The sequence below is a fragment of the Mytilus californianus genome, unplaced genomic scaffold, assembly GCF_021869535.1.
Source record: "Mytilus californianus isolate M0D057914Y unplaced genomic scaffold, xbMytCali1.0.p SCAF_3, whole genome shotgun sequence".
Taxonomy (NCBI): Eukaryota; Metazoa; Mollusca; class Bivalvia; order Mytilida; family Mytilidae; genus Mytilus; species Mytilus californianus.
This window is the reverse complement of record NW_026262679.1, coordinates 92,570,083-92,580,671: the sequence shown is the minus strand read 5'-3', so window position 1 is coordinate 92,580,671 and position 10,589 is coordinate 92,570,083. Positions and strand designations below refer to the sequence as shown.

The 10,589-nt window shown below is 33.2% G+C and overlaps 1 long non-coding RNA gene across 1 annotated transcript; it reads left to right on the top strand.

Moving 5' to 3' along the window:
* The first annotated feature begins 2,982 nt into the window (after positions 1–2,982).
* On the top strand, positions 2,983–7,066 carry LOC127735457 (uncharacterized). Its single transcript, XR_007998422.1, has 2 exons — positions 2,983–3,461; positions 6,823–7,066. It is a non-coding gene; the product is annotated as an uncharacterized LOC127735457 (long non-coding RNA).
* Positions 7,067–10,589: the final 3,523 nt, after the last annotated feature.

Genomic DNA, 10,589 nt, shown 5'->3' with positions numbered 1-10,589 from the left:
TGTGTCAGAAACCTATGCTGTGTCAAATATTTAATCACAATCCAAATGCAAAGCTGTATCAAGCTTGAATGTTGTGTCCATACTTGCCCCAACTGTTCAGGGTTCGACCTCTGCGGTCGTATCAAGCTGCGCCCTGCGGAGCATTTTATTGGTAATTATCTTGAATATTATTATAGATAGAGATAAACTGTAAACAGCAATAATGTTCAGCCAAGTAAGATCTACAAATAAGTTGCATGACCAAAATTGTCAGTCGACCCCTTTAAGAGTTATTGCCCTTAATAGTCAATTTTTAACAATTTTTTGTAAATTTTTGTAATCTTTTACAAAAATCTTCTCTGAAACTACTGAGACAAATTTAACCATACTTGGCCATAATCATTATTAGGGTGTCTAGTTTAAAAAAATTGTCCGATGACCCCGCTTTCCAATGGCCGACTTTGTTAAAAATAGAACATAGGGGTAAAATGCAGTTTTTGGTTTATATCTCTGAAACTAAAGCATTTAGAGCAAATCTGACAGGTGGCAAAAATGTTCATCAGATTTAGATTTATCTGCCCTGAAATTTTCAGACGAATCCGACAATCCGTTGTTGGGTTGCTGCCCCTGAGTTAGTAATTTTACAAAAATTTTGCAGTTTTTTGTTATTATCTTAGATATCATTATAATATCTAATATCTTATACTATTAATTATGATTTTAACCTTATTTTACGTGATTTCCACAGCATCAATAAATACAGGTGAGCGACACAGGCTCTTGAGAGCCTCTAGTTATGATATTGGCAAAACATAGACGCAAAGATGGATGCGGTGAGTATATCAGTTCCCTGTAGTGTTTATGCAGTGCATCATTGCAAACTTATTCGAAAAGGTTACCAATTCTACACTGTAATTAGATCTTTGAATATTGTTTTTATTGGTATTTATATTGAATATTTTATATATGAAATTGTTCATTATTCACTATTCAACGTTTAGTAATGAATAATGAAATAGTTTATATTTCAGTATTCAAGTTGAAAAGTGAATAATGAAATAGATCATTTATTTTTTACTGTGACACTATATCCCGTATTTCTGATGTCAATTAACATATATTCAAATTAATATAAAGAAAATAAATTTAAAACAGCTTTTGAAATTGACGTAAATGACAGAGATGCCTTATACGTCATTCGAAAGCTTATCGATAAGCTTTCGAATGACAAATAAGGCATCTCTGTAATTAGGGGCTGAAGGGTCGCAGCAGTCCATTCCATTATTCAAATTGGCTATTTCTTAATGTTTACGCGTATTTTGGCATTTGGGTCCTCCGTAACCCCTCTAATGGGCATTGCGGCACACATTGATTATATACCTTTTGTTCCTCTATTGATAAGTTTTCCAATGACGTATACGGCATCTCTGTAATTAAGGGCTGAAGGGTCGCAGCAGTCTATTCCATTATTCAAAATTGGCTATTTCTTAAAAATGTTCCGTGACGCGTATTTTGGCATTTAGGTCCTCCGTAACCCCTCTAATCGGCATTGCGGCACACATTGATTATATACCTTTTGTTCCTCTATTGATAAGCTTTCTAATGACGTATAAAGTATCTCTGTAATTAGGGGTTGAAGGGTCGCAGCAGTCCATTCCATTATTCAAAATACCCATTCCATTATTCAAAAAAGGCTATTTCTTAATGTTCACGTGTATTTTGGCATTTAGGTCCTCCGTAACCACTCTAATGGGCATTGCAGCACACATTGATTATGTACCTTTTGTTCCTCATTCGATAAGCTTTTGAATGACGTATACGGCATCTCTGTAATTAAGGGCTGAAGGGTCGCAGCAGTCTATTCCATTATTCAAAATTGGCTATTTCTTAAAAATGTTCCGTGACGCGTATTTTGGCATTTAGGTCCTCCGTAACCCCTCTAATCGGCATTGCGACACAATCGACAAGTTATATCTATAATCAGGGGATGAAGGATTGCAAAGGTCCTTTAAAAATAAAAGATTTCAATGTATAGTATTTTGATTTTATATATGATTTGGTATTCAGGTCGTCGATACATTAAAAAAAAGGAATTTCTGTTAAAAATAGTTAGGGAAACCCACTAGTTTATCCTCCGAAACTAAATAAATAAATAAATAAAGATAAAAATTTCAAAGACTTTTAATTTGAATACATGTTAATTGCCATCAAAATGACGAATTCAGAAATACGGGATATAGTGTCACTGTCAAGAAATAAATGATCTATTTCATTATTCACTTTTCAACTTGAATACTGAAATATAAACTATTTCATTATTCATTATTAAACGCTGAATAGTGAATAACGAACTTTTCATTATTCATTATTGAATTTTGAATACGGAAAAATGCATAATGGACGTACTTCAGCGCGGTTCAACACCGTACAACACATACCATAATTTATAAATGATTATCATATATGCGGTAAATATTTAAATATTCGTACAGGTAAATTGGCGCAAACGAATTCCGAAATTCCTTTGAAAAATAATATATTTGGCGCAAATGATACATCGTGAAATAGCAATTGGCGCAAAAGTAAATATAAGGAACGGCCTGGTTTTCAAAGGATAATATACACTTCTATCGTAATGACATTTTATAAGTAATCAGCCCTAAACATTGTTTTGTTGGCCAAATTAATACATTATTGCTTTATTTTCTTGGGTATGGTACTGTCCGGGCCGTGCTAATTAGTTCAAGTATCGGTATTCCAACTTTGAGATTTTATAGCCGGACTATACAATGGAATTTAAAGTAAAAGTCACCAAATTCAATTTAAAAATAATTGCATCTTAAAAGGGAGTAGATGGGAGGAAATAATAATATTCCTGACTTGGCACACGAAATTTTCTACGAAAAGCCTCTCATGAAACTATCCTTTAAATAATTTGACGTTGTGACTAACGAGAACTTGTTATCGTCCATGATACCCGTCACAATGAATCATTTGGGATTATGCGCCTTGTTTTTAACAACATATATGTGGACTATAAACTTTACAGATGACATTCACGTTTTACTGTAGGAAACTCCTGGACTTTAACCCTGAATATTTTTTGTTTTTGTTTAAAGTTACTTTTAAAGCAAAGGCCATTGGACGAGATAAAATGTTTATCAATACATGTGTAAACGAACTGTTCAACACGTGAACCCAACCGGTTTGTCAGAGTGCATGTAATACCAATTGTACAAATATTAATTGATAAAAAATAACCTTGAACCATTATAAGAAGATATACCTGTATTACTTATGTTATAAGAATTGAAGGTGACAGTGCGTGTATTATCTTTATCATTTACATTTTGTCAATGATTTACGTCGTAGTTTGAAATATATTGGAATTTCGATTTTTAATATATTTGTTGTACATTTGTTGATAATTGTATCCATTCGAACGCATTTGAAGAATCTCTGAACAGAACATATAAGCAATGGTAAGTCAAAATATAGCAGAATACATTAATAGACAACTACATGTAACTTATCTATTTTTGTGTTTCGTCAACAAATGTGTCGGACACATTTTGATGTACTTTTGTCCATTTTACCAGAGACATATATATATACATATATGTCTCTGATTTTACTGAATATACTATTGATTCTTGAAATGGTCATCCCCATCACAGCTCTCCAGAGTCACGACATATTGCTGTTCTGAAAATATTGTGTAATTTTTAGCAACATTATCACAATTGTCTATTTTTTCTTATTTCGAAAAAAAATGGTGTAAATCTCGGTCAGATTGAATGCGGTGTTTACTAAAGTCAACGCATTCACTGATCACGTAAATTCAATTATTATACGGTTAAGAAAACTGCAATATTATTTGATACTTTGACCATCTTGTTTTAATATGCATGCATTTTACGATTATATATATATATATATATATATATATATATATATATATATATATATATATATATTTAGACTTGTACGTCTAAACAAGTGACAACTCTACGACAGATCCATTCATAGGATGGATGGATCTGTAATTATATTTAGACTTGTATATATATATAGCACCGTCAGTTCAGTCGATTTGTTTTGTTCTTCATTTAAGTTGTATCAGAGATTAGATTTGATTTACATTAAATATAACCAGTCCAAGGGCGTCCGTCAGTCTCTGGCAAGGTCACATGAGCAGACAAGTCTATAACATCCATTGCTTATGTCTAAGTTAACAATAGTTTGCATTTGTCGTAGCTACAACCCCGTTTTTCCTCCTTTATGACCACAACCGAATGCGTCTTATCACCGGATATGAACTTTTCGTGACATTATCCAGGAAACTACTGTTATAGTTATCATTACGAAGCAGGGCACCACTAGTGCAACAGGAACTTTCTACTCCTACGAAATGACCTGAATTCATTGCCGTTTTTGCTGGGGTTTTGATTTTGGCTTAGTCGATTATTTTCTAGTAGTAAAGATCAAAAACAGATTTATCGCAATCTTTTTATAAATTAAAGCTATCTCCATGTAACATTCGAAAATTAGCCGGATTATACTAGTAACTACCTGTTTTGTGGATCTTATATTGCTGGTCAATTTTGGTGTTTATAAGTTTCTCTTAATGTAGTTTTCAAGATTCTAGCCAAAAACACAACAAAAAAAGAAGGTAAATATTGTCATTTTCGGGCAAACACTCCTATAAGGAGTTAATTGACCACTGCAGTTGCTGCAAACCTGGAAATCTTCACTTATTTCATGATCAGGCGAAATCCCCAAATTTTTCACATGCCCTAATGGTTTGTAGAAAGCAATTAAAGTGGAACTTATTGTTGATGCACATATTTAATCCACACGTAAAGTTATGACATTTTAATCATGAATAATTTTTTAACAACCCAGCAAATTAATCATGTTAACTGTATGACAACTTATTAGTATATCTTACCTTGTTGATAATTTTTGTAGGGAACCGTTTCTAATGATTTTTAAAGATTAAAGCTAAGAACTAAAAAAATTGGTAAAAATCATGGTTGAAAGGCAATAACTTCTATAAGGAGTCAACTGATAATTTTTGCAATTACTCCAAAATGAGTTGTCTGTATCAATATTTGAGATATAATCCAATAAAATGCTCCGCTGGGCGCAGCTTGATACGACCGCAGAGGTCGAACCCTGAACAGTTGGGGCAAGTATGGACACAACATTCAAGCTTGATACAGCACTGAATTAGGATTCTGAGTAAATCTTTGACACAGCATAGGTTTCTGACAAAGAATGAATGTGGTCTAAGAACTTAAAATTTTTTAATTTACCTATTCAAACCATATCATTATTATTTGCTTTTATATATAAATCAGAAATAACCAATTTAAAACGGAAAATTTTAAAGAAAAAAAAAAGGAAAAAAAGGAAAAAAAAATCTCTCCCCCAAATTTTTGAACCCCCTTATGATTTATCACCCCCAAACTCAATCCCAGCCTTCCCTTTGTGGTATGGTACCTTGCAGTACAATTTCAGAGAGATCCATACACTTGAACACAAGTTATTGTCTTGAAACTAGAAAATGCTTGTTTTTTGGCCCCTTTTTGGCCCCAAATTCCTAAACGTTTAGGGCAATTACCCCCAAACTCAAACCCAGCTTTCCCTTTGTGATATGGAACCTTGTAGTACAATTTTATAAAGATCCATACACTTACACACAAGTTATTGTCCTGAAACTAGAAAAATGCTTGTTTTTTGCCCCATTTTGGCCCCTATTTCCTAAAATTTTTAGGCAATTACCCCCAAAATCAATCCCAGACTTCCCTTTGTGGTATGGTACCTTGCAGTACAATTTCAGAGAGATCCATACACTTGAACACAAGTTATTGTCTGGAAACTAGAAAAATGCTTATTTTTGGCCCCTTATTCCTAAACGTTTTGGGCAATTACCCCCAATCTCAATTCCAGCTTTCCCTTTGTGATATGGAACCTTGTAGTACAATTTCAGAAAGATCCATACACTTACACACAAGTTATTGTCATGAAACTAGAAAAATGCTTGTTTTTTGCCCATTTTTTGGCCCCTAATTCCTTAACTTTTGAGGCAATTACCCCCAAAATCAATACCAGCATTCCCTTTGTGATATGGAACCTTGTGGTACAATGTCAGAGAGATCCATACACTAACACACAAGTTATGTCTGGAAGTTACAAAAATGCGTATTTTTGGCCCCCTTTTGGCCCCTAATTCCTTAACTGTTGGTACCATAACCCCCAAAATCAATCCCAACCTTCCTTTTGTGGTATTGAACCTTAAGGTAAAATTTTATAGAGATCCATTCACTTAAACTAAAGTTAGAGTGCGAAAACCAATGTGTCTTCAGACGACGACACCAACGTCATACCAATATACGACCGCAAAATTTTTTGGCGGTCGTATAAAAACTGCAGTTTTACCTCAGTGTTATATTTTTAGCAACCATGGTCATGTTTGTTGACAAATCCAAATATCATACATAAGTTATTAACTAAACATACCAAGGAACATCACACAAGGTTTGGTTCATATCTATTCAGTGGTTTCAGAGGAGAAAATTTGAAAAAGTGTGTGCCAATAACGGGATTAGTGATGGCCATAGCTCACATGAACCCTTTGGTTCAGGTGAGCTTATGAGTACTACCAGATAAATACCATATATAGGTCTCTGGTACTACTTGATCATGCAGTACTAGTGTTACCAAACATTAACCCCGTACACAATTACAAAGGTTTTTTTTCTTCATTTTTCTGAATAGTTATATACAGGTAATCCCTTCCAACTACTTTCATGCTCAAAAAGATTTTTTTCATTCCAGGCAAGTGGATTTATAAGAACAGTTGCAAGATGGGTTGTATTTATTGTGATCCTAGGTTGGCATTTATTCCGAGATTTAGTGGGATATGTTATACCAGCACTGAAGCCTTCACAAGATATTGGAACATTGAAGTCATCATGAAACTAAATCAAACTTTTTCATGACAATTTAAAAGCATTATCATTTTTGTATGTATTAAAGCATAATAACAAATAAATTTGATTAAACATTTTATATGAAAAAAGTGTATGTTAACATGGCCAATGAGACAACAACCCAACAAAACAAAAATTCAAAAGAAATCTAGGGGTCAACACAGTAGCACCTTCAACAATAGAAAAAGTGTCTACTGGTTTACCATAATTATGTTAAGCTCTTATTTGACCATTTTTAGACAAGTTTTGAATACCATTACATTGAACAATTGGCCAAAAGTTTTTTTCAATTTACAGTTCAAAACATCTCTTGACACTTATCAACGTCTGAAAAGTTTTAGCTCATTTGTAGTGAAAGGTTGTAAATATGAAGCATGTGAAGTGTTATAGCAGTTATTCTTACCATCCCATTCCTGTGTTTGACTTTTAATTTCTTTAAAGGTTGGTAGGTATGAACAGTTAGTCAATATCAGTAATTTTGATACTTTATGATTATAACATATAATATACAGTCATTAGTTTGGAGATGATTTCAAACAGCAACTTTGAAAAACATTTTGGTCAATTTGTGAGTACAAAGCCTATCAAATAGGCACAGTAATTAGTCTGCTAAATATGAATAATCAAAGCACCAAAGGCGCTATAGGCAGTTAATTAAAAAAATCAAAGGTAAACTTGGCAGAAGTTAAGATGAATATAGTGGAAGAATGGATGAAAATATTTTTCTCTAATTCTTCGTCAATTTATCCCATTCTGCACCCATTGTATAAAAAAAATTTAATCAACGTGTGGTTCATTTGATCTCAGTTCTTCATTGGTTAAAATCCGATTATGACGTCGAATTTACTTGCTTTCCTCTGAATTTCCTATTGTGACGGCATGAAAAAAGGCGACCATGCCTGATGACGTCACATAGAAAGAACACATCTTTTTACAGATCATTCGAAAAGACGGAATAAGTTTGCCTGCATATTGTTTGAAAATCATAAGAGAAACAGATTCCACCACCAAATCTCGTGTAATACGATATTTATCCACTCTCGACAGTTAAATTTTAAATATTTAAAACGCTCGGCGAGCCTCGCGTTTTAAATTTGAAAATTTAACTGTCTCGAGTGGATAAATATCGTATCACACTCAATGCAGTGGTAGAATCTATATATCTCAGCTATTTCTCAAGTATCAAATAATGTTTGTACCGTAATGTTTCTGCTATCCAATCCTACCACTTTCAAAAGTTATTTCCAATTTATTTTTTAAAGATTTAATGTCTGAGATTATGCACATACACTGTCCCATGTTAGGGGAGAGTTTTGTGCCAGCTAACATGTTTAACCCGCCACATTCTGTATGTACCTGTCCATAGTGAGGACCCAGTAATTTGGTGATTGTTGATTGTTGCTGTATATCATATTTATTTTTCATAATTGTTTTGTACATAAATCAGGCTGCTTTAGTTTTATTGTTTTACATTTGTCATTTCGTGGTCGTTTATATCTTACTATGCAGTATAGGTTTTGCTAATTGTTGCAGGCTGCATGGAGGAATATTCTTTTCAGAATAATAATTTCAATTATGGTGTCCAACAGTGGTGTATGCATGGTTTAATTCCACTATGTACTAGAGTTTGAATATGCCATATTAGCGCTTTTAGTTGGATCAGCTGGTGCCACTATGCACAATTATCAAATCATACCTGAAACTATCTGAAATGGTGTAATTTTCTTGTATACTAGTATTACAAGAAATGCTGATGTTGTTATAATGGCCTAGCAATGATGCAACATATATTTTTGAAGGCTGTACGGTTGCCTGTAATTGCTTACATCCACTTCATTTGAATTTTGGTGGATAGTTGTCTCATTGGCAATCATACCACATCTCCTTATTTTTATAATAATTACACATGTCTAATCTATAATAAGCTATTAACACAACGTAATGTTTTGCCTATTTGTTATTTTGATAATGCAAATGTTACACTTAAAATAGTAATACTTTAACATGTAAGTGATATTCAAAGTCAATGAACCATGACTGAAGGTACAAGGCTAAACAATCTCTATGGAAATGAAAGGTGCCAATGCTTGTTCAACTGCAAACCAAATACCATTGACTTTTCATAAGTCGTTCCCTTAAAACAAACCTTAACACAAATTCAATTTCTAAGTCAATGAACCATAATGAGGGGGTGGGGTTATATAATATCCATGGAAATGAAACTTTTGAATACCAATACGTTCGCATACCAAATAGCTTTGACTTAAGATTACTGGTAATTTTAAACTGACATAATCATAATAATCACAAACTCATTCATGTAAACTAAGTAAAAGTTTCAAAGTCAATAGATCATGCATATGACTGAGGGGTGAGGACCAAATATCCTCTATGGAAATGAGACGTACTAATGCTTCTACACCTACATGCCAATTATCATTGACCTACCACTATTGGTTTCCCTAATACTAACCTAATCGAAAACTAATAAATGAAATTTCAAAGTAACATAAGTTTCCAAGTAAAAAGAGCATGATTGAGGGGGCGGGGCCAAATAATCTCAATGGAAATTAAAAATGAAAAAGTTTATACAACTGCACACCAAATATCATTGACCTACCACTAGTGGTTCCCCCTAAACTGACCTAATCACAAACATATACATGTAAACTATGCAAAGTTTCAAAGTCAATAGACCATGACTAAGGGGGTGGGGCCAAATATTCTCTATGGTAATGAGATGTGCCTATGCTAACACAACTACTTACAAAATGTCATTGACCTACCAGAAACCAGACCTTATCACAAAATCACAAACTAATACATTGTTGATTCCGCCAAAACAGCATGCCTATATATATATATATGTCTCACTTTTTGACTCTGTCAAGGCAAGACAAAAATTGCAACAAATTTAATACAAATATTTTGTCCATCTTTTTAATATTCTTCATTTCTTAGATATATCAATGCTGCGCTCGCACATAATTCGAATTCGATTCACATTATTAACTGATTTGAATTAGTTTAATACGCATTCGAAACGTTTAATGTCCAAAAGTAAATTCTACTTGGAATTGCAATACACGTCAAAATCGCTTTACTGTGAATGCAGGGGTTAAAATTAACATTTGGTACTGGACAGTCCAGGACCTTTGACACTCCAAACTGAAAGGTCCACAACCTAAATTCCAGGTCCTGCTTTTACTTGAAATAGTTCATAACTCAGTAAGATAATTTAATGTGCTTTTGGTGTTAAGTTAGCTTGTTTCATTGTCAGTGTCACTGTCGTTTAACATGTTTAATAATAAATGTAATTGTCTTGTATATTAATTTATGAATTCAAATAATCTTTTTTTTTGTATTAGGAAGGCTGAGGGAGGCTGATGGTATCACTGTGGGTGGGTGTGTTGTCTCAACAATTGATTATTTATTACTAATTATACCATTATATTAAACAGTTCAAATTCAAAACTGTTTAAGTGTATCATATCTAGTTGCACTATATATTATATTAGCTAGTTCCTCTGTGAAAATAAAGTAAGAAACTTCCAGATTTGTATAGGCCCTTCAAAATTGAGAAGAAATTACCTCATGGAATTGTAGTAATAT